This window comes from Adiantum capillus-veneris, chromosome 12, assembly GCF_014529385.1.
Source record: "Adiantum capillus-veneris isolate H3 chromosome 12, ASM1452938v2, whole genome shotgun sequence".
Lineage (NCBI taxonomy): Eukaryota > Viridiplantae > Streptophyta > Polypodiopsida > Polypodiales > Pteridaceae > Adiantum > Adiantum capillus-veneris.
Window position 1 is genome coordinate 151,775,828 of NC_140942.1, and position 24,367 is coordinate 151,800,194.

Below are 24,367 nucleotides of genomic sequence, written 5' to 3' on the forward strand. Positions count from 1 at the left end.
TGTTTACACAAATAGCCAAGTGTGCTATATTAATGAGAGTGTCTCATGGTTGGTACCTAGGTGTGACTGAGTTATCACATTTTGTTATGGTCCAACTTCCGTTGCAATGCTTTTACGTATGTACTGTGGAAAGTCTTGTCATGGAATTGCGGTTCGGATATATTTGTGTTAAATGCATGCACACTAGGTGTTATAGGCCCTAGTGTTTCGCACGGATTTATTTGGAGAGGCATGCTAATTCCTAGACTTTATTCTTTCTGCACCCTTTTGCACTACAAGTTCAATCTCTCTTGCAGATTTACTATGAGTTCACACCCGGCCATATATGATAATGGTTTAGTATGGGTATTTATGATTGGATGATCTAAACTCTATGAGTTTACTTGAGTCAGATTCACATCAAGTATACGACTGGAACCTCACTTGGTGACTCGCAGGTTATCCTCAGTCATGGAAGACTGTCTGTAATTGATTGGGGAAAGCACCTCACTTCTATTCTCTACTATTCATCCCGCGTTGGATGAGCAGCTTACAAGCATTCTATTTACTACTAAAGGATATGCTAAGCGCATACGTTAGTTAACCACGCTAAAGGATATTCTAAGTGCACATGTTAGCAAGAAGCGACACAACCGGATCGGTTATCTTTCTGGTTGGGAGTTTGTTTCGCATGATGAATGGAATCTTGTGGCTAGTTTTAGTCTCTACCTATTATTCTCAGGTTATCAACCTTGATTATCAGTTTGGATGAGGTTGGTTACTGACAAGAAACAAACGCAAGTCAAGGACTTGGTTGGTGTTGATACGTATATCAGCATGTTACTTTCATGGAAAGTGGAGCAGAGGTCTTATTCCACGTTCTAGTAACTTTAGAAAGTTTGAAGCATGGGTATGCATATAGACACCTTTTAGTTGTGATAACTCGTTTAGCATACTCAAGTGAGTTCTAAATGGAGTTCCACGCTATGTTAGTTATGGGTCGGTTAACCAAGACAATTGCACAGGGACAACAATGTGGAAAAATCAAGATGTTATCCTTGCTTTCATTGAACCTCCCATTGAATAGGGTTCCGATCCAACAAAGCGTTGGATCCATGAGGGATGCCAGGGTGGAAAAAATTAGTGTTCTTAGGAAGATACTACCACTTGTGTTTTCGAGGAAGAAAACGCTTCTCCAAGGGGAGAGTAATGTATGCCAAGGGTAGGACTAGGTAGGCACGGACCTGGCAACGTGCCAGACACACGTGCAGTAAAGGGGTATATGTATGGAAGAGGGCCAAGGGCCTATATATAGGATGATTGGGAGGTTATCTGCATGTCTGTCTACCCTGCGTTCTCACATTAGGTATTTGAGTACTCTACCTTTGGTATGCAGCCTCGTGCATACTCCCATTCTTTGCAAGTGATGTCTTCTCCGTGCCCTTTTGCCTCGCTCATTCTTTCATGAATCCACTCTGCACTGATGAGATCTGGGAAACATGCAAGGTGTCTAGGCACTGGGTGTGCCCTCCTTCCTTCATGTGCTTGTTTCCATTTTCCCTCTCTTGCAAACTCCTTGCCTTTTCCACTGTCCACAAGTCCACCCACTTGGTCATAATCTTTGCATTGAGAAAACAAAAGTTATTGACCACTCGGGATAGATTCATATCCATGTTAAGTAATTTCCCCTTTCCACTTGGCAAGTGGGAAGTCATCCTTGCATCTTCCTCGTCTGACTGCATGCAAGGCATTGAAGGATCAACTTGTGCCAAATACTATGATATGTAAACAAATGCCTCTTGAATGATCCACCCATTGGCCATACATGCTTCTAGTTAAGACCGTAGCCGCACAAAATCTTTGGGAGTCTTTAAAAACCTCTCTAAGAAGAACATCCATCGTGCGTGCACTACTCCACATATAGCAATCTCCTCCACCACATGAACCAAGAGGTGAACTTGACTAAGAAGGACCGATTGAAAAAATGCATCTTCAATGGCAGACACAGTTTCTGCAGCAAGTGTTTGAGCAGCAGGGATAGCATCTATTTTGATTTCCTTGGAGCTCACAAATCTACAAGAAAACACACAAGGATACACTAAGTGCTAGTTGAAATTATTGTGTACATAAAAAAGGTGTAGTTGAGTGGAGTCTTGTGGTGTACCTTACAAGATCTCCTAGTTTGAAGAAAGCATCCCTGACTTTCTTGTCCCGACATATACACATACTCATCGACAGAATGAACTACAATGTCAATCAGGCCCACGGAAAAGTGAGGGATAGTCATACACACAAACTATAGATAGAAAAGGGAGTATGAAGATTACCTGAAGCATCTTGTGCCAATCATGGGACTTCAACCAATACAATCGAATGCTTCCACCCTTCTTCGCTTTTGTGGAAGCTCCCTTTAGATACCTCATGTATCCTGTTGGTGTGCGAATAGAGGCAATGATACCCTTCACCTTGTCTAATTCTTCTTTGGCTAGCATCCATGGTGCTTTAGGAAGCACAATATTTCCATTTGGGGCACAACATGGAGTAGTAGAGGTGGGGAGACGTTTTAAAAGCCTCAAATCCTCCCTCGCACCCAAAGAGTCCTTCTTGCCAATAATGTGGTCCCATAGTGTTTGACTACATTCTTCAATATGTGCATGGGATCGAAGAGGTGTTGTATTTTTAAGTCCTTCCAATATGGGAGCCTTAAAAATATGGAATACCTTGATATACCTTTTGGTGGAGGACACGGAGTCGGATTGTTGTTGTGGTGTTATTGCCAAATGGTTGCCCAATCTGCCATTGTGAGCTTTAGAGGGGTCTTCCCATTTGTTGAAGCCTTGTGCTTGTTATGCCCTTGGGGTAAGAAATGATGGTTGTTTGGATAGATTACCTTGCGCAAGGAATCGGGCCTCTCCGTCACAAACGATGGCTCACAAGTAGGACATGCATTGTGCCCTCATGTGGACAACCCTACATACATATCATATGGTTAGAGAGATGAGTGAACTAAAGTGAACCAAAGGGAGAGAGGGAAAGAGGGAGAGAGAGACAGAGGAAAGGGTGTTACCAGAAATCTCTCCAAGCCAAGGATAGTCGTGCATAGTCCACATAAGGATTCCCTTCACAATGGCCTCTCTTCCCCCCTTTACAAGTGAGACATTAACAACAGGAATTCCTCTCCCAACTCCTTGATGAGGGGCCCGAGGTAGACGTCAATATTTGACACTTTGTACTTCCGTGGCACAAGCGAGGAAAGAAGTATATTTCCCTTCTTGGTTGTCTCCAATGATGGAATATTGTAGTTAACGATCACCACATGCCAAGTGCTCCATGAAGTAGACTTAGTGCCGAAGGGGTTGACACCATCACTTGCTAACCCAAGCCTCAAGTGTCGAGGCTCCAACCCAAACTCTAGCCATTGAGTTTCGATGTGTCTCCATGCAGGGACACGCATTATTCCATCATTTGGGGGATGATTCATGTGCCACGCGAGAAGCTCCACAATAGACCTGCTTTTAAACATGTATTTGATGCGAGGAATCAATGGAAAATGTCTCAATCCCTTGTGAGGTAGGTGCACCCCACTCACTTCTGTCTTGTATTGTGCCTCCTCGCACACGGGACATGCGGTAGCATGTGCATTCTCATTGCGGTATAACATGCAATCATTGACACACGCATGGATGCGCTCATACTCCATTCCAAGAAGGGAGACAGCTTGCCGGGCTATATGAGCCAAGGGGCACCCTCCTTTGGGGTATCAAAAGGAGAAGGGGAGATCCCTCGTCCGTGGGCTATGGTGGAATCGCGCGGGTGCTGCATGGGCGGGCCTAGCTGCGTATTGTGGCGGTTTTGGGAGGTGTAGGCGGGGACGACCATGCGCTAGTGGCAAGCGCTGGCGGGGAAAGTCGGTACCGGCTCATGATGTCGCAGGTGCCCAATTCCAGCTAGTTCACATGCCGCAAGGACTTTTTTGAAGGGAAAAAGAAAGGCACCATTAGTGATATCGCTAATGGTCCTATGCATAAATAGAGGGGCAGTCCCACTAGAGAGAGAGAGAGAGAGAGAGAGAGAGAGAGAGAGGGGGGAGGAGTCCACCGTGCATATCACAAGAAGGTGGGGCCCATTTCAAGGCTGACCAAGCAAGGGCAAGCAAAAGAAAGGGCAAAGAGGGAGGCCGGGACCAAAAGGGAGAAGGAGGAGAGAGAGATGAGGCTGGTGAGAGATAAGTCAAAAGAAGGGCCAGATAAAGGTGGTGGAGGAATAAGCAAAGGAGCAGTGCAAGTTTTGTCCTTTCAAAGGGTAAAAAATAAAGGAAAAAATAAAAAATGTCAAGGGGCAATAGCGACATCGCTAATGCCCCCTCCCCAAGTGCAAAGAAAGCAAGAGAAAGCAGAGAGAAGCAAAGCGGCTAACCCTTCCAAGAGATGCCAAATCCAGGTGCCAGATGGACCAATTGAATTTTAGTTTCCAAAGTTGAAGCTCCCCCTATAAAAGTGACATTTTAATCAAATTTGGTGCCGTTTGAAGCCTGCAAAGTGGAGTTCTCTGACAAACCTATCCCTTTGTACTTTTGTCTTGAAAATAGCCATGGTAGTGGTAATGCAAGCCTTTGTACGTGCCTTTTGAAGTGCAAGAAAGCCTCTGTTGCCCTGTTTTGTTGTTTTTTTTCCTTACCCCTTCTCTTTCTCCTGCTTTCATGTTTCCCTTCAGTGATGAAGTATGTAAGTGTGTGCCCCCCGGACCGACGGTGTTTTTTGTGAGAGAGTGAGATTGAGTGGCTGTGTGTGTATAAGGGTGGAGACAGTTCATGGAAGTAGGTGTGCGTTGTGTGGTGGATTTGTTTAGTGTGTGAGGAGTGGAAATTGAGCAGGCGGTGGTCTGCTAGTGAGAAGAGTGTTTTTTGAAGGTGTTTTTCGAGAGGATATGGGTGTTGTGGATAACCTGAGCTATAGAGAGGCCCTTGTGTTTGTGTTGGGCGTGTTCCCCCATTCCCCCTCTCCATCTTCTGGTGCCCCCACTGAGGACCACACTGATTGCTCCCAGTTGGTCCAAAAGAAGCAATTGTTTGTGTTGGAAGTCATGGCGGCTAGAAGCTATGGACCGATTTTCACAAGCGAGGAGAGCCTTGATGAGTGGATCATGTCGGATTTCGAGCTGTATATGCTATTGCTGCAAATGTCAAAAGAAGATAGCAAAATGCATACATTCCCTTTGGTGATCCGTGTAAAAGCTAAAGTATGGTATGAAGCTTTGGAAGGCGAGCCGAGGCAAGAATGACCAGCTCTAAGGGAGAGGTTTCTTCACGACTTTTGCAAGGAGGGTCCCTAGTCGAGATGGATGCGAAGCTGAATGCACTTAAACAAGATGTAAGTGAAGAGTTTAATCTACTTTTGGATCATTTTGAAGAGTGTTGGCTAGAATTAGCGACAGCCATGCAATTGGCTAATGGAGACTACTTCAAGCTGGAAAAATTCATGGCGTGTCTGCACCCCAAGGTGAGTGAGAAAGTTGATTTCAAGAGCCCAAAAAATTCCAATGGTGCGATAGCAATTGCACGGTCAAAGAGTAGAAAGGTAAAGAAGAAGATAGAACATGGTATGTTGGGCTACGAGACGTCGACCCCTGTTCAACCGCAGAGTCCAAGGGAGGCTATGCATGAAGAAAATCACAAAAATCAAGGCCTAGCTGTTGTGCCGCAAAATTGGGTATGCATGTGCAGGATTTGTCTAAGAAAATGCAAGAGTTGAGGCTCAGTGTGATGGATAGAGGACAGCCAAGAGGAGCAAGGGGCAGGGCAAGGCTGTTGCCAAGTAGGTTCTACAATTGTGGAGAAGAGGGGCACTATGCACCCCATTGCCCTCAGCCAGAGAGGGAGATAGGAGGCATTTACCCGCTGTTTGGTAGAGGCCGAGGTCAAGGATAGTTTAATGGTCCAAGAGAGCAAGGGGTGGAGAATCATGTGTAGCCAGCTGCGCTAAACGGAGGTGAGGTCCCAAGAGTAAATATTAAGGAGGAGGAGGTGTGGTGATACACGACCCACACAACAAAGCTATATTTTCAAAGGAGTATGATCTGGAGGATGTCCACACCAATAGCAAGGCCTCCGTATCTGACTCTGCATTTGGGTTTGAAGTAGTGTATAGAGTTCAACATTTTGAGGTGGTGGTGAAGGGAGATGCGCTACTAGTCATCAAGCAACTACTAGGCCAATGGCAAGTAGAGCGGGATTCTTTGAGACATTGGTTCTTTTCATGTGTGATTTGAAGACGGTATAATAAGGCTTTGGCCGGGCTTACGGCTTGGGAATCCCATCTTGATCCAGAATGTGACAGGCAAGGTAAGCAGGGAAAAGAGTTGAGTTGCAAAGGGGATTTTTGAAGACTTGGAGGCCATGGGCTATAAGGCTGCCACATGGAGAACGTTAATCCCGCATACGGAGAAGGGAGACAGCTTGGCATGCTATATGAGCCAAGGGGCACCCTCCTTTGGGGCATCGAAAGGAGAAGGGGAGAGCTCCCATCCGTGGGCTATGGTGGAATCGCGCGGGTGTTGTGTGGGCGGGCCTAGCTGCATGTTGCGACGGTTTTGGAAGGTGTAGGTGGCGGTGGCCATGCGTCCGTGGTGGGTGCTAGCACGGGAAGTCGGTACCGGTTCATGACGTGGCAGGAACCCAGTTCACACGCCACGAGGACTTTTTTGAAGGTAAAAAGAAAGGTACCATTAGCAATATCGCTAATGGTCCGATGCATAAATAGAGGGGCAGTTCCACTAGAGAGAGAGAGAGAGAGAGAGAGAGAGAGAGAGAGAGAGAGAGAGAGAGAGAGAGAGAGAGAGAGAGAGAGAGGGGGGGAGGGCCCGAGGAGGACGCCGTGTGTATCAGAAGAAGGTGGGGCCCATTTCAAGGCCAACCAAGGAGGGGCAAGCAAAAGAAAAGGCAAAGAGGGAGGCCGGGACCAAAAGGGAGAAGGAGGATAGAGAGAGGAGGCTGGTGAGATATAAGTCAAAAGAAGGACCGGATAAAGGTGGCCGAGGAATAATCAAAGGAGTAGTGCAAGGTTGGGCCTTCCAAAGGGATTGAAAAAAAAGGGGAAAAAAAATGTCAAGGGGCAATAGTGACATCCGGAAGCTACCCCTTCCAAGAGATACCAAATCAGGGTGCCAAATGGACCAATTGAAGTGTAGTTTCCAAAGTTGAAGACCCCCCTATAAAAGTCAAATTTTAATTGGTGCTGTTTGAAGCCTGCAAAGTGGAGTTCTCTGACCAACCTATCCCTTTGTACTTTTTTCTTGAAAATGGCCATGGTGATGGAAGTGCAAGTCTTTGTACATGTCTTTTAAAGTGCAATCAAGCCTTTGCTGCCCCGCTTTGTTGTTGCTTCCCTTTCCCCCCTTCTCTTTCTCCTGCTTTCATGTGTGTAAAGGTGGAGAGAGACGGTGGCAGTAGGTGTGCGTTGTGTGGTGGATTTGTGGAGTGTGTGAGTAGTGGAAATTGACAAGGGGGTGGTCTACTAGTGAGAAGAGTGTTTTTTGAAGGTGTTTGCCGAGTGGATAGGGGTGATGTGGATACCCTAAGCTATAGAGAGGCCCTTGTGTTTGTGCCACGCATGTTCTTCCATTCCCCCTCTCCATCGTCATCAATCTATCCTCCATTTCGGCAGCCCGTTGAGTGCAGGGTTGACAATCCTCCTCGCACATGTCGCGCTCATGAGCTAGTAACCAATCACACTTGTCAAACATGTGCCCATCCTTTGTCTCAAAGTGTGATGGAAATGCCATAAGAGCTGCCAAAATAGAGCCAACGGGAGGATCACCATGCGGTGCACCAAAATTGCCCAGTAGCTCTTGCCTCTGCCGTTCGGCCTTGCGTGCCAGTGCACCAACACCGAACACAGACCAATGGGGCACCTCCTCAAGTGATGGGTGAGTCACACTCTCATCTCTACGAGCGCTTTTTCAAGGATACCAAAGCCCTTTGTTCTGCACGTGCTCCAAGGCAATGCGCCTCAAGTGTGGGATTGCCCTTTTGCACTTGGCGCAAGGACAAGTGAGTTTTTCCTTGAGCCAACGATCACACCGAGGGCCTCTAGGGGGACTACAATCATCCCAATCGATATCTTGCACGCTTGAAATGCTGTTTATTTAGTCACGTTTCCTAAAAAATAAATAATTAGAAAAGTCCTATATTTTATTGAAAACATTACATAAAGATAAGGTCAAAGGGAATAAATGAGAATGAGTGCTAAAATTATTTTTAACTAAAAGATAATTTAGCAAATGCAATTAATAAACATCTGAAAGTACCAGAAAATAAAGTATCCATAAAAAATTAAAAATCTTCATAAAAAAAGTCAAAAGGCTAAAAAATGAAATAATGGATAGCTAAAGGTAGAGGGGGTGGTTTGTACCCCCCCCCTGCCCCCCTCAACCTCGGATTTGCATGTATCCGTTTGAAATGAACGGCCACGGTAATACACGCGGTAATTGGGGGTGGTAATATCCGCGGTAATAACAGGTGCCTAGAAAAGGCAAGAAGACAAAGTATGCCGCGTTTTCTGCAGCATACTCTGTGCTTGCTCTCCACCATTGGTCCTAAGCTCCCCCCCCCCCCCCCCCCCCGCTCTCACTTCCCCCTCTCGCTTCCCTCTTTCTCCTTCTCCAAGCTTCCCAAATTTTGGATAAGGGGGTTTCGTACAAGTTTCCGCCATTGTCTTTGGAAGCACAACATCGATGGAAGTTTCGTGCAAGAGGGTTTTCCGCCATCGTCTTTGGAAGCTCAACCTAGCTGAAGCTCAACCGCGCTACAAAGAAAGAGGTAAACACAAAACAAAGAACCTCCCCCCCCCCCCCCCCCTTTTCCTCTTGTTTTCTACTACACACACACACACACACGCATAATATACCTAGTTCATTTGAAAATTGTTGCTTTGCTCCGCTTGTTTGGAAATGGTTGCTTTAAATGCTTGTTTGAAAATGATAGCTTTGCTCAGCTTGTTTGGAAATGGTTGCTTTGCTAGGCTTGTTTGGAAATGAGTGCTTTGCCATGCTTGTTTGGAGAGAATGTAAGATAGAAATGTTGAATTTGTTAGATAGAAATAGAGAGAGAGAGAGAGAGAGAGAGAGAGAGAGAGAGAGAGAGAGAGAGAGAGAGAAATAGATAGATAGATGGATAGAGAGAGAGAGAGAGAGAGAGAGAGAGAGAGAGAGTAGGCAAATGGAGAGGGAGATAAATGGATAAATGCAGAGGGATAAATAGAGAAAGAGAGGGAGAGGGGGATAAAGAGAGAGACAGAGGGATAAATGGAGAGAGAGAGAGAGAGAGAGAGAGAGAGGGATAAATGGAGAGAGAGATAAATGGAGAGAGAGAGAGAGAGAGAGAGAGAGAGAGGGAAGAGAGAGATAGATAGATAGATAGATAGTTCTATTATCTTCCTTGGAGGTCAAATATGACCTATGGGACCAAATGAACATGTCACATGTGGAGAGAGAGAGAGAGAGAGAGAGAGAGAGAGAGAGAGGGAAGAGAGAGATAGATAGATAGATAGATAGTTCTATTATCTTCCTTGGAGGTCAAATATGACCTATGGGACCAAATGAACATGTCACATGTGGAGAGAGAGAGAGAGAGAGAGAGAGAGAGAGAGAGAGAGAGGGATAGGGATAGAGAGGTAGAGAAGGAGGTAGGGATTTACGGATAGAGATAGAGAGAGATAGAGAGGGAGATAGGTAAAGAGGGAAGATAGGGAAAGAGGGAGAGGGAGAGAATGAAAGAGGGAGAGAAAGAAAGAGGGAAAGAGAGGAGAGGAAAAAGATAGATAGAGAGAGAGAGAGAGAGAGAGAGAGAGAGAGAGAGAGAGAGAGAGAGAGAGAGAGAGAAATAGGGAAAGAGGGAAAGAAAGGAGAGGGAGAGGGAGAGAAATAGAGAAAGAGAGAAAGAGAGAGGGGGAGAGATAGGGAAAGAGGGAAAGAGAGGAGAGGAAGAGGGAGAGAGAGAGAGAGAGAGAGAGAGAGAGAGAGAGATAGATAGATAGATAGATTTTATTATCGTCCTCGGAGGTCAAATATGACCTATGGGACCAAACTTACATGTGATGTAGTATGTGTACGGCTGATGAGTGACTCTCGATGCTCCAAAATTGTAGTGATGAGAGTCGCAATGGAGAGCCCACACTTTGGCTGGGAGAGGAAAGTGTGTAGGTCTAAGTTATGGCTGAAAATGTGAGAGAAGCAAGTTTGGATGTGATCAAAAGCTGAGCACTCTAGTAGTGTGTGGTACTCAGACTCTCGAACTTGCAGTGAGCATAATGTGCACAATCGATTTGACTCTTCTCCATTGCCCCAACGCCCTATCTCGCATCAAAGGAAATGGGAGCTAAGCCGAATTGCTGCGATAGTGCGTATCGCGGACAAGGGAATAGGCTCAAGCATGTAAGTGTGAGTACGGTTTCCTCTCTCAGCGAAGAACATGGTTTTGTAGTTGGGGGCAATATAGGTGGTGTAATGTATGAAGCGTGACCCACCGGATTTCTCCCAAGCCGTAATACATTGGCGTTGTAGAAAAGCTTCATTCACTTGAGAGTCAATTGAAGCATCATGTAGCAAGTGTAATGCATCCCATCTCCCAAACCACTTCTTTATGTCTTGCATCCATCTCGTGCTCAAGATCTTGCTTTTATGCGTCTTTTGAACTTTTTTGCTTGCTTCCCATGCAATTGTAGGAAGTCGATGTGAGGGGTTTTGACGCATCTTTATCATGTACTCCACAACCCTTTCCATGCCCATAACCTCAATTGGAAGAGATCCCGACTCAAGAAGTAGGAGCATATATGGTGTTTGTGTCTTAACTTGGAGAAAGTTTGTAAGAAAACGCTTTTGGACATTCTCAAACTCTTTCCAAGTAGACTTTGAGATGCTCCCACCCCACACTTCAACTCCATAGAGAAGAACCGGTGTCACCAATGCATCAAAAAGATACTTCTTGAGAACCCAACACTTGATGTTTCCCGCATTACACATGTTCTCAAATGCATAATATGTTCTCTTTCCCGCTTCCAAACGACGCATAGCACATTCATGCCACTTGTGATTGGATGGAACCTCAAGGCCAAGGTACTTAAAGCTCTCAACAACTTCAAGTGTCTCGTTGTTGTACACAATGCATGGCTTCTCCTTATGGTTGGTTTTCACAAGCATAACCTTTGTTTTGGATTCATTTACAATCAGCCCACTATGCAAGCAAAAGTTCTCAAGGACAACCATAAGGTTTTGTGCATCTTCTAAAGTGTGTGCTAGAAGCACTACATCATCCGCATACAACAAAAGCATGATTACCGCATTGCAAATAGTGACCTTTTCAATGCCTTCTTCTTGCATAAAGTCAAGTACCATTTGTTCCAATTGATCGATGCATAGACCAAAGAGAGTTGGTGACAATGGACATCCTTGTTTAACCCCAATAGTGCTTACAAAAATTTCTGAAATTTCTCTTCCCATGCGCAATTGACAAATCACCTTCTCATAGATTCGAGAAACCGCAAGCATAAACTCACTTGGCACTTGGAGTTCTTCCATCCTTCTCCACAAATTGTTACGTGGAATCATATCAAAGGCTTTCTTAAAGTCCACAAAACAACAATACAATCGCTTGCCTTTCAACCGACTTTCCTCCATGAGAACACGAAGAGTGACAAGATGATCAATGGTGCTATGGCATCGACGAAAACCCGCTTGTCCCTTTGCACGCTTGTCATTCTCTTCAGCCCAATCACTCAATTTCATCTCCATAATGCACCCAAATAACTTTGCCATAAGAGACCCAATCATTATAGTCCGGTAGTTGCTTACATTCTTTACATCCCCTCCTTTATGCAAAGGCTTAACCCAATTAGTACTCCAATCATAAGGCATACCATGTTGAAGTGCAAGGTTGAACATATCACACATCCACTCATGGGTAAAATCTCCCGTCCATTTGATCATCTCCGGCTTGATACCTTGAAGATCTCCCGCTTTACTAGTGGCCAACTTTTCAAGCCCACCGCATACATCCTCAATAGTAAAAAAAGACGGCATACATGGGAGTGAACCATAAAATGACATTTTTTCAGTATTTTCTTGCTCATATAATTGCCTACAATGTGTGTACATATCCACTAGACTCAAGTTACCAAAATTCTCAACCCGCTTGCCTCTCAAGTTTCTCCAAAATCTTCCACATGCATGTGCCTTTTCTTGGACTTGAAATTCTTGTTGCTTTACTTCCCATCTTCTTCTCTTCTTTTGAATCAATGCCTTGTATGTATGCAAATGACTTTGATAGTTGTCTTTGTCCATAGTTGCATTAAGCTTTATCAAGGACTTTCGAGCATCTTAAGAGAGAGAGAGAGAGAGAGAGAGAGAGAGAGAGAGAGAGAGATAAAGAGTTGTTTGAAATAGGGAAAGATAGAGAGGGGTAGAAAAAGAGAGGGAAAGAGAGAAGAGAAATAGGGAAATAGAGAGAGTAGATAAAAAGGGAGAGAGAGAGAGATAGATTTTATTATCGTCCTCAGAGGTCAAATATGACCTATGGGACCAAAGTTACATGTGATGTAGTATGTGTATGGCTGATGAGTGACTCTCGATGCTCCAAAATTGTGGTGATGAGAGTCGCAATGGAGAGCCTACACTTTGGCTGGGAGAGGAAAGTGTGTAGGTCTATTATGGCTGAAAATGTGAGAGAAGCAAGATCGGCTGTGACCAAAAGCTGAGCACTCTAGTAGTGTGTGGTACTCAAACTCTCGAATTTGCAGTGAGCATAATGTGCACAACCGATTTGACTCTTCTCCATTGCCCCAACGCCCTATCTCGCATCGAAGGAAATGGTTAAGTGTGAGTACGTTTTCCTCTTTCAGCGAAGAACATGGTTTTGTAGCTAGGGGCAATATGGGTGGTGTAATGTATGAAGCGTGACCCACCAAATGTATGAAGCGTGACGCACCGAATGGTTTTGTAGTTGGGGGCAATATGGCTGGTGTAATGTATGAAGCGTGACCCACCGAATTTCTCCCAAGCCGTAATACATTGGCGTTGTAGAAAAGCTTCATTCACTTGGGAGTCAATTGAAGAATCATGTAGCAAGTGTAATGCATCCCATCTCCCAAACCACTTCTTTATGTCTTGCATCCATCTCGTGCTCAAGATCTTGCTTTTATGCGTCTTTTGGAATTTTTTGCTTGCTTCCCATGCAATTGTAGGAAGTCAATGTGAGGGTTTTTGACGCATCTTTATCATGTACTCCACAACCATTTCCATGCCCATAACCTCAATTGGAAGACATCCTGACTCAAGAAGTAAGAGCATAATATGGTGTTTGTGTCTTCATTTGGAGAAAGTTTGTAAGAAAACGCTTTTAGACGATGCTCCTACCCCACCTTCAACTCCATAAAGAAGAACCGGTGTCATGCATCAAAAAGATACTTCTTGAAAACCCAACACTTGATGTTTTCCGCATTACACATGTTCTCAAATGCATAAAATGTTCTCTTTCCCGCTTCCAAACGGCGCATAGCACATTCATGCCACTTTTGATTGGACGGAACCTCAAAGCCAAGGTACTTAAAGCTCTCAACAACTTCAAGTGTCTCATTGTTTTACACAATGAATGGATTCTCCTTATGGTTGATTTTCACAAGCATAATCTTTGTCTTGCATTTGTTCACAATCAACCCACTATGCAAGAAAAGGTTCTCAAGGAAAACCATAAGCTTTTGTGCATCTTCTAAAGTGTGTGCTAGAAGAACTACATCATTCGCATACAACAAAAGTATGATTACCGCATTGCAAATAGACCTCTTCAATGCCTTCAGTATCATTTGTTCCAATTGATCGATGCATAGACCAAAGAGAGTTGGTGACAATAGACATCCTTGTTTAACCCCAATAGTGCTTACAATTTTTTTTGAAATTTATCCTCCCATGCGCAATTGACAAATCACCTTTTCATAGATTCGAGAAACCGCAAGCATAAACTCACTTGGCACTTGGAGTTCTTCCATCCTTCTCCACAAATTGTAACGTGGAATTATATCAAAGGATTTATTAAAGTCCACAAAACAACAATACAATCCCTTGCCTTTCAACTGACTTTCGTCCATGAGAACACGAAGAGTGACAAGATGATCAATGGTGCTATGGCTTCGATGAAAACTCGCTTGTCCCTTTGCACGCTTGTCATTATCGTCAGCCCAATCACTCAATTTCATCTCCATTATGCACCCAATGCACCCAAACAACTTTTCCATAAGAGACCCAATTATTATAGTCCGGCCGGTAGCTGTTTACATTCTTTACATCCCCTCCTTTGTGCAAAGGCTTAACCCAATTAGTACTTCAATCATAAGGCATACCATATTGAAGTGCAAGGTTGAACATGTCACACATCCACTCATGGGTAAAATCTCCTGTTCATTTGATCATCTCCATCTTGATACCTTGAAGATCTCCCGCTTTGCAAGTGACCGGCTTTTGAAGACCACCACATACATTCTCAATAGTAAACAAAGAGGGCATACATAGGAGTGAACCATAAAATGGCATTTTTCTAGCATTTGCTTGCTCATATAATTGCCTACAATGTGTGTAAATATCCACAAGACTCAAGTTACCAAAATTCTCAACCCCCTTGCCCCTCAAGTCTCTCCAAAATCTTTCACATGCATGTGCCTTTTCTTGGACTTGAAAAAATTGTTGATTTACTTCTGATCTTCTTCTCTTATTTTGAATCAATGCCTTGTATGTATGCAAATGACTTTGATAGCTGTCTTTGTCCATAGTTGCATCAAGCTTTATCAAGGACTTTCGAGCATCTTGAAATTCTTTATCAAACCACCTTTTGCATGATCTATCTTTGTTGATACCATGGAGTTGCTTTATAGCAAAGCATTCTTCGGCACAAGAACAAATAACTTTCTTGAAAGCTTCCCATTTAGTTTCCAATGGTGCATCATATTGAAGCTTCTTCATCCATAATTATTGCTCAACCATTTCAATGTACATTGGTGCCCATTTGAAATCCATACATAGTGATAATTTCTCTTTACTTTGGCTGAGATTATCATTCTTAGTTGCTTCTCCACATGAAAGGTCAATACATAAGGTGCGATGGTCGGATGTCAGTGTCCATTGGCCAAACATAAAACTCTTTATGTGATACATGATGGCTTCAGAGAGTAACATATAGTCAATCACACTCTCCCTATTATGTCTCCTACATGTAAATCCATTGGTTCCACTCCACAAAGATACACCATTGGCAATGAGCATACCCGTTCTATTACACATGTGTAAAAGTAACTTTCCACAGTGATCCGGCTCTTTCTCATCCATTGAAGAATGATTATACAAGTGAACTTCCTCCAACTCCCCTGAAATGTATGGCATATCAAATTGTTGAGTATCATGTTGCAATGTTTTTGTGCAAGCATTCATATCCCGAAATACAATAACATCACCTTCACCTTTGAAATAAGCAATATTCTCTTCTAAATCAAAAAATGGATGATCTCTATCCATGCAAGCATAAAAGGGAGAATCATGATGAGGATGTAGGAACCGGCTACAAAAATGGGTGCTCTTTTTGGTGCCATAATTTTCAGCCATACATAACGTTTGTACTTGTCATCTTTCACAATTGATACAAAATCTTCCAATTCTTAATTAACAAAATGTCAAAAATTAATAATAATTAGCAGGAAAGCTCAGATGGAAAAATGGAAGACACGATGGTGATCACAAAGACAAGGCAAACAAGCACAAAAATTTTCAAAAAAATCAGAAGATGGAAGCGGGAAGCCTAAATTAGGCGGCCAGGCCTACTTCTGCAAAATTTTTGCAGAATGAGCTACAGGAATCTGATTTGGGAAATTTTTGAGCCTAACATAGATTTCACGGCCTAATAGGACTAACGGGGGAATCTGGGGAAATTTGGTTCAGGAAGTCCGGGTATAGATAGCCAGAGTAGACTAAAACCACCTCATTTCCCAGAGAGAGCATTTTGGCTTCTTTCGAGCGTCATTTCCGGAGCCTACAGTTGACCTTTTTCAGCGCTGTCTCACACGAGACATGAGGGGTAAGTTCCTTAATAATCAATGATCCATTTTGTACGACCGGTAGCTACTCTAAAGCCCTAAAAAAAACCCTAGAAGCCGAGCAGTGCACGAAGACCTACGACCTAAAAGTGACCATAGCGCCCTGCCAGCTTGACCAAATCGGATGGATTTGAACCATAGCATGCCCTAACATGATAGAACCATTCCATACCATCAGATGATCATTTGGATGGGGTCAAGGGGGTCCTCAGTAGAGAATTAGGGTTTTTGGGGAAAGGCCAGAATTTCGACCTGACTCCACAGATGTCTTGCTAATGAGGTTCATATACAATGTATATGATTCGTTTGGAGAAATCCATCAAGTGAAGCCCTCGAAAAGCAAAAAACGGCTCGAAGGTTAGAAAGCGTCAAATTCGACACACCAGGTAAAACTGACTCCAAATGAGTCATAATTGGACAAGTAGCTTCACGATGATGTTACGGACAAGTCCAAAACCTCAAAGTTGACAGACCAACCCAACAGACAGAGGAGTCACAAAAGACGGTGATTTGAGAGTCAAGAGAGCACAAAGTGATGCCGGCATGACCAAGACCAAATTCAATTTAGGACTTGTATTAGGTGTATGAAATATGTTTAGGTCAAAATTTATGTGAAATGCAAAGTTTTTGTCACTGTTGTAAATAATCGCGATTATTTACTTTTGCAACATTTTTGCATGGAAATTGTCAATTCACCTCACATATCATGTGTACAGACCTATTACATGCCATAATCAAGTATGGGCTAAAATGACCACCCTTTACTTGCAAAATTGCCAAAAAACGCAAAGAAGTCTGTTGAAGCCAAAATTTAGGTTATAAACAACTTTTCTTGATCCAAATCACCTCATAATCTATACCCAAGTTCTATACCATTCCAAGAACCTGTCTATGCCAAAAAATGTCATTTTGGAAAGAAAAGTTAATAATCGTGATTATTTACTTTTTGGCCAAAATGGGGCAATTTTGAAAATTTGTCATCATACATCCAAAGTACATGATGTGATTAGCCCACTAGTCAATTTTAATTTCAAAATCTCAAATTTCCTTTATATCTACTGTTTCAGAGATCTAAAGCCAAAATCTGGTACCATTTTCACCATGTACATCCAAATGAGCCCAAATTTCCCTCAGAGAATGTAATTGGCACATACTTCAAGCCTATAAATCCAAAATTGCAAAAAAGCTAAAAAATTTCCCAGCTATATATAATTGCGATTATTTACTTTGGTTGCAAATTTTTGTTTTGACCATACAGTTTTGTTCGTTGCATGATTTTATGCATCTTTGCTTGTTCAAAAATTGATTTGAAGCAATTTGGACCAGATTATGAACATTTTAGCCTAAAAGGACATTTTGGAGAAAAATCTGCCAACTCCGCTAACTTTGCACTCTATTCACTGAACAGGAGCAATGCAAGCCGCGGAGAAGGCCAAGAAGAAGTTAAAACAAAAGGAGAAACTGCGAGAACTGCCCCCGTCTCAACTAGACCCCGAGTTAGTAAAGGCAGCAAAGGCATCTTATCTTTCTAAAGAGAAGTTAGAAGAACACCACACCACGGTCTTCACGGGAAGATTTAAGAGTGAAGAAGGGCATCCAGTGGAGTTGCACCTCTTGCCCAAAGAGGTTTATGATGTCGCAGCAAAGCCAGAAACCAAAGTGGCTAACCGCAGGTTGGGACTCCGACACTTCTATGAACAAGAGCCCTGCAGAGTAGACTTTCAGAAGGCTTACGAGCTTCTGTCCACCATCAAGGAAGACGAAAGAAGGGATGACCATGCAGGCAAGAGACAGGAAAACAACGGGCATGTTTACAAAGGAAACAACCGTGGCTACATTTGCCGATCTCATCCATAAGCAGGTGGAAGAGCCAGCCCGTTTGTACCACCAACATTTCCATTTCCTGGCAAAAAGACCACCAAGGTAAACAACACCAAATCACGCCTGGCCACAACTTTTATACAAGCTCTGAAGTCAACCACCAAACAACCTGTGGACCACGCGCAATATGTGTTAACAACATTAAAGGCCACCAAGAAGGAGGGAAAGGTAACCTACTTGGGCGCACCTGAAGTCTTGACCAGAATAGCCTATCATGCCATCAGCATGGCCGACAACCTACCACTTGCCCCGGATCAGAACACATGGATCTTGGTAGCTCCACCCTCTCCAAGATCTACAAGATCTGGTAAGAGATCATTTAAGTCAGGTGATGAATCCGATGACAGCATAGCAGTGAAAGCTTTGACAACAAAGACAAAAGACCTAGGAGGGAAGAGATGAAGAGGAAAGCAGTGGCTACCCACCAAGAGGAGCCAACTCAAAAGCAAGCGATATTTGAAAGAGAAAAACAGGCATATCAGCACACTAGGCAAGCGCAGGGAAAAGACCCAGAAAAGTGGGTACCTACCGGCTTGAAGGGACTTCGAACGAAACATCATTCAAGGAAAGAGGCCGAGGATCCCAAGGATCATTTAGAAAGAATGTACCAAGAGGCAGAGGCCTTGAAGCTGAAAGAGGCAAAAGAAGCGGCCAAGAAAGTTTAGGAAGCAGCAACTCAAGAGCAAGGCTAGGCATCTCCCCGACCCACCTCACCACCGTCGGAACAACAGGACCAGCCCATACCCACTCCACCATCATCACCTCCAAGCCACGAGACCATTGAAGAGGCCAAGACTGACAAGGAAAAAGAGTCTGAGTTCACCCACCAAAAGGAAGCTGAACCGACACCAAAATAGACAACCGAGGACACTCACAAAGAGGCGGATGAAACTGATAAAGATCAAGATACAGCAAACCACTATACATGAGGAAGTTACCAAAACTGAGAAGGTGGAAAGGCCTGCAATCGTGGAAACGGAAAGGGCTCAGACCACACAAGTTGTTTCCACTCAGCCATAAACTACCGAGGTTTCAAAACCTCAGGATGGAAAAGGAGAAACAACCACCTCTATAGAAACACCAGTAATAACAACACAACAAGAAGCAACAGAAGAGGCTGCCACACATCCGAACTAGCAAGACAAGAGGAATGACAGTCCAATGATGAAGTCATTCTCCAAGTGAACGAGCATGAAAGGCAGATGCAAATCATGACGGAGAAACTCCACTCAGCAGCCTTTAACCGCAGTACTAAAGCCAAAGAATTAGAAATGATCATCGATGCTCTTCAAGGTGAGCTCGATGACAGAATGGCTACTATTATAGATCTCCAAAGGCAAGTACAAGAGATTAAGACTGAAGCAGAACAGCATCAAATAGCACAAGACAACCAACAAAAGGAAATGGAGGAGTTGGGTGACCTCTTGACTAAGCTATATGATGCCTGCAAAGTGAAAGATGAGCAGTTGACAGAAGTGACAAATGAACTTCTCACCACCTCTCTGTCTGCTCAAAAGATTCAAGTACAATTAGATGTAGCAAACACATCACTACAGTATTCGAAACAAAGGATTAATGATTAGGCCACTTTCTTGCGGCAATTAAAAGAAAATCCAGTCGTGGCCTCGACCAAGGGAACAGATGAGGTGTATAAAGCACTTGAAAAGAAAAACAGAGATTTAGAGCTGGAGTTGAAGCTGGAGCAGTCACAACGCAGAGACCTGGCGCTCATGCGGGTCCAAAGAGAGGAGGAACTCCTTAAAGAGATTGCAGAATTGAAAAGAGTAAACCAAATCCTCAGAGATGGAAAGCCAAATATACAGGAGGAGGCAGTAACTTTAGAGCCGCCCCAAGTGGAAATCCCTCGATCTCATTTGCTGACTTTGAGACGCAGTCTACGGAAGAGCTGAGTGGTGGAGAAGATTTTCAAATCCAAGTCACAGAGGAAGACAAAGTGCCGATGGTCCAGCTGTCAAAGGCTGAAGAAGATGCACTAAAGGAGAAGATCGCCTTGGAGGTAGATGAGCAGTGGAAGGCAGCTATGGATTGGGAGTTGAGAGTTTTACACTCTGTCAACGTCACACAGCTCACTCCCAATCAAATCAATGCTCAATGGCAACAACAATCCCTGCCATACCCTCTCATCAAGGTTGAACTCTTACAGGTAAAGGAAAGATTATACCGAGATATGCAAGAAGATGGCACAGATCAAGACCACCCGAAGTGGCGGCTAAGCTGGTTGAACAAGAATCCAAGATACTTGATTCTGTTCACGAGAGCACTTGCGGCCATACAGATAGATCCAACATTTTGTCATGTACCTCGAGTAAGGACATGGAAAGCACACGAAGCACTGCAAAAGAAGAGGCCAACATGGATAAACTTTCCCAGGCTGCCAGCTCCCAAGAGAGGTTAAGCAACAGAAGAATACATGGTGAAAACCCTAACGCCATGACATTCTTCAAAATTCTGCCAGATCTCTCCTGCGCAATGCTTTACAAAATATGCAGGATGCTACTTACTTGCATACAAGTCTTCAATGATCTTGAGCAAAGAGGAGCCCCATGGCCCTCATTTTTGGAAGGAAACAAAGGCCTCTGCTATGATCTAAGTGGGCAGCCCTCAGAGGAAGTTCTTTATGGATTTTATGTTCGATGCATGTTTCTGCCCTCGCACAATATGCTAGCTTTTGAGGAGCTAGGCCTTCTACACTGGCTTTTTCACCTGGAGAACGAAGATATTTGCGCCGGTGATAAGCAACCTCACAGCCAGATTTGTAGGCTACTCAGCAGTAGAACTCAAAAACAAAGTCACCATCCAGTTTTTGCAAGTGCCAGACAAAGAACGCAAAATCATATATGAAAAAGCAATGGAGACACTGGAGGACCGCCTCGCCCGCCATCAACCCAAAGATTACTTCAGCCCATAAAGTTGTGTCAAGGGACAACACAGGCGAGGAGGGGGGGGATGTTAGTAGCAAGCTAACGTGGACACCATTTTTCGGAGTTCTCCTTGTAAAAACAATTATTGTTTTGATAAATCGAGAATATTGTAACTCCTATTTTCTTGATAAACCTTGTAATTAATGAGCCACGGCTACAAGCTTTCAGATTGTATCAGCCATCCAATTCCCATCTTTGGTAGAACTCCAGATTATTACTTTTAACCACCCAAAAACCTTGGCTAAGGTATAAAAGCCAATTTCTGTAAGTTTTTTATAAGTTTTTGAATAAGAAATACACAACGTGAGCTAAGAGCGCTCACTTCTCTCCTTCTCACGCTTCCTACTCCCTCGCCGGTTGTCACATTGCGAATGCATTTGTTGCATTGCAATCGCAGGTAAGAGCTCTACGCATTGATGTAAGCCATTCACAGTATTTTGTAGCTTTTGGCATCACCGACCCGCGGCCTAATTTCATCATAACTAGGAATTTATACTTTTAAAACAAAAAGTAAGCATAGGCGGGGTATTGGGGCATCATTGCTAAGCATTTAGGTGCATTCTGGGTCAAAAACGACTAGGTCAAAAATCCACTGCTGTTAATAATTTCAATTTTGGAACTTGACCTAAAGTGGGGTTTGAGGCCATAAACATGTGTGCTTACGTCTTATAAACTTGTCCTAGAAGTTTCGTTATGTTTGGATGTCATTTGATGCTGTAACAGATGTGATTTGCTTGCCGATGAGAGATTGGCTTTTGGTGATTTCAGTCACTTGAGTGTAGCTTGAGTTAGATGCGAGTTGTTAGTTGTTTCTTGAGAGATTGACAACCTCTTGTAGCCTCTATGCACTAGTCAACTCAGCTTCATCCCATGGTTTGACAAATTAATCATGGTTCTCGCTAATACTACAATAAGATAGGATGGTGAGGTTAGACATGTGTCCCACAATGCGGCATGAAAAATGTATGCACAAACAAGTCTTGAGCTGATGTAAGTGGTACCAATGTGATTTCTAATTCCTCACTCATGCAAGATATGGCTCAAACAAAGAATGTTGAGAATGTGGATGTGGAGGAGTTGATGGAACAAGAGTGACGTTCGAAGAACATTGTTATTCGTGAAATTCCCAAAGAGAAGCTAGAGACACTTCCTTCTCTTTCCATTATTATTGAATATTTCTTCAAAACCCACTTTGGCATGTCCCGAGTTATGGCCTATGGAGCACATAGAGTGGGGAAGCAAGGAGCTCCTCGCTCGGGAGAACGACCAATTGTATGCACCATGCCGGATGAGACCAAGCGAAAGATTGTATGCACCATGCCGGATGAGACCAAGCGAAAGATTGTATGCACCAAGCGAAAGATTATCCTTGATAATAGTTGGATCTATGTGAGGGATACAAAATGTTTTGTATGTAAAGATCGCAATATTAAGCAACAAAATATGAGTCGCAAGGCATATGAGGAAAAGAATAACAAAAACAAGGAGATCTCTCATGAAGAGAATGTGCCAAAGGAGGAGGCAAGTCCCTTGAGCAAATAGGGATGCATGACCTATGAGACCAAGTTACAATTGAAAATATGCTTTTGGAATTGTAATGGATACCCATGAAATGCAGAGCTTGGCATTGATGAACTAACAAGCAAAGCCGATGCTGTACTTCTTGTTGAAACTTGGGAGCATTATACACAAAGGATTAACGGCTTGAAGAATTACAATGTACATTCATTGATGTGGTCAAAGAATCTTAAGCAACAAAGAGGACAAGGAGGGGTAGCATGTATGACAGCTTTATTGTTTTCTTTGTCGGATTTCTCCAATTTTAAGCCTTCCCATAGTAAAAATGATGAAAAATACCCAAAAAAGGACTCTTTTTGATGATTTTCTGATAGTATATACACTATTTACACTCATCGGGAAGATATTATGAGTGACTTTTTCCCAGTTGATGAATTATAAGGGCATTATTAGGTAATTTTGCAAAATCCATACGTTAATATGAAACTTTTTCCTCCCTCTTCAAACATTGTCCCTAATTACTTAGTATTTAGTAGTACCCTTCCACCCCTCCTAGATGGCGTTCTCCGAGACAACTGTGTGCATGGGTTGAACAATTGTGTCTATGCATAGCCGTGATTGGCTCTACCATGATATGAAGATCAATGCAATTCAAGTCAATATGTTGTGCAAGAGTTGGGTCTTGAGTAAATAACTCAAGGGTTTTCGATGTCGAGGTTTGCTGCTGGTTTCTTCCAAACAGCAAATCTTGTAGCCTTTGTGCTCTCTACTTGATAGTACCACCAAGGTGTTTAAGAATGTTGATTGTTTGAGCTGCTGGTAGCACTTTAGATGGTTGTCGAGATTTTTCTCGCCATTGGTAGCTCGGTTTACTTGGTGCATGGTGGTTGAGAGTCTGTTGAGACTTGACTCGCCATTGTTTGGTTGATTTCACGGTCCGTGAAGAAGATAAGCGCTCTTTTTTCATCCAAAGCTTTTTTATGTTAGGTTCCATGATCATAGATGCTGAATTCTACGCTCGAATCCTTGGAACTGTCTTTTGCTTCTTTGGTGAAGTTTTAGGCACCCAGATCTGATTTGGTTTATCCACAAGTTTTGCTTTTAGTACCCAAATTTTCTTGACTCCTTGCATGCTACTTGTAGCATTTGTTTGTCGAGGGGATGGAGAAGATTTGCTTCGTGGATTGGTCCTCTGATTGCATCTTTTCCATTCCTCTTTGCTTGGTGCAATGGAAACAATGAGTGCCCTCCTTTAAGTGATATCTTTAGTTGATTCGTATCCCAAGCTGGTACTACTTTGTATGTTTGCATCCAGGGAATACGAAGAATCATCGTCTCATTCATGTGTTCATCTGGAAAGCATACAAATTGATGCAGACATGAACATCCATGTACTACCACGTTCAAGTTGACCACTCCCAATGTTGGAGTCAGATTCTTGTTGCATCCTTTGATTGTCGTTATTCCTGCAGTCAATGCTTGACTTGTTGCTTTCTTGTATGTCGAATAACTGACTGCATTCACTCTAGCTCCTGTGTCTACCAAAGCATTGGTGCTATGATTGTTGAGATGCTTTGATGCGCAGATCCATTCACTCTAGCTCCTGTGTCTACCAAAGCATTGGTGCTATGATTATTGAGCTGCTTTGATGCGCATATCCATTCCATATAACCAGTCTTTATCTGTTGAAATGTTGTCTTTAGGTAATTCCCATTGTAGATCATCTAGTTCCAAAGTGTTGATGGGAATCGGTATCTGTTGATTCTTGAGAGCAGCTTTACACTTGATCACCCGAAGTATAGCTTCCTCTTGGGCTTCATCAATAACCTGTTGTCGCTTCATCTTCCTTTGTTTGGCTGCATGCATTCTCTCTAGCAATTCATTGGTTAATGGCAAATTGTATTTCTTTAAACCACATCCACT